Below are 1,592 nucleotides of genomic sequence, written 5' to 3' on the forward strand. Positions count from 1 at the left end.
TTTTTTTTTTTTTTTTTTTTTTTTTTTTTTTTTCCTAAGGAAACTAAGTACAGATGGTATAAAACATTTAATAGGATGAAAGGGCATGGAGTTTATCAGTCTCTCTTTGTCCCTGGAACAGACATGTCGTCATGTTTTATTTTAATGTTAAAAACATTCTACTATAATCCCCAGCTTCTCTCTCCCTGCTGAAATGAATAAATTCACTACTGAGTCTGCCATAGCTACTGATCCTGAAGAGCAGTTCATAAGGAAATGAAATCATAAATGAAATCATCTGCAATATAGAGAGAATATCAATCTTGATAATACCAGTGATCTCATGTTTCTCTCTAAAACGAGGCAAATATCAGGTTAGATGATCCAGGTCATATCTGACCTTGTTAACAAAAAAATGTTCTTCAAACTCTAAAATATATTAGTAAACCCATATTACAATAGTTAAATATCTAAATGATGACACACCATAAATATAAATAAATCAGTCCTTAATCTTAGATAAATGTTTTTACAGTGTTTTAACAGCATTCACTACTTACTATTTCTAATTGCTCAACCTTTTACCCTTATGAAAATCTACCAAAATATACTGCAGTTACATGAGTTTTCAAGAACAAAATATTGGATAAACTTTTTGTTGCTAATAACCTAAGGAAATGCAAAAAGTGGTGAGGGGTGAGCAGGTTAATACTGCAATTTCAATTTTTGATATTCATGCCATTAGTGGAACACTAATTGTTTCGAAAAAGCATCAGACATGCTGTGCAGCATAAAAGACTTGCTGCTTGTGTTGCTACCCAAAACTACTATCACACATACTGACATTTAGCAAGAAAAAAATAAATAAAAAAAAAATTTAAAAACCCACAAAACCCCCAAGATCTTCTATTTTAATAAAATAGTAATACACCTGTGTACAGAATAGTGTGACCTTTGTGGTCTTATGAAAAAAAAAAAAAATCATTCTTCTTGCTCTTACTATTTAAACGAAGTAATTAGTATGTAACAATATAAGATTACAGTATGGCAGAGTGCTGGCAGAAAATATTGGCTCTGAAGGATTACTTAGCACTAAGAAATGGATGGCCAAGAAATGCTGAGAGTCAGCTGGAGTGAAATGCATTTGTTTGACAAGCCAACACAAAAGTATCTCTCTCCAGTGAAAGATAACACAAACATTTCCCAAATGCAACATGGTAAATAAGGAGTTGAAGCATACAAAAGTTAAAACTATTCGTCCTTATATGCATGACAAAGATTCCAAAGCAAAAACTGGTGAGTTGAAAATTTTCAAAGGAAAGAAACTGTTGAACAATCAGTAGAATTTTATAACGGTTCAGACACTTAACAGATATTGTGAACTTTCACCAGCATATTCATTAACTTAATAGAAAGTTTCCATATTCAGTCAAGTTGCAGGGTACAAACATTGATCTGGTGTCTTTATAGTCTAATGAGATAAGTGCTTCTATTGCAGTCCTTCAGTATGTATTGGGCACGGTATTTCTTAGTCTGCAAGAGCTTCTTACAAATTGCTTTTCATTCTAACAGCCATATGCATTGCATCTTGACATACTCACGAGTCTCTCACA

Source organism: Athene cunicularia (genome assembly GCF_003259725.1).
Source record: "Athene cunicularia isolate RWA chromosome 2 unlocalized genomic scaffold, athCun1 chr2_part1, whole genome shotgun sequence".
Classification (NCBI taxonomy): domain Eukaryota; kingdom Metazoa; phylum Chordata; class Aves; order Strigiformes; family Strigidae; genus Athene; species Athene cunicularia.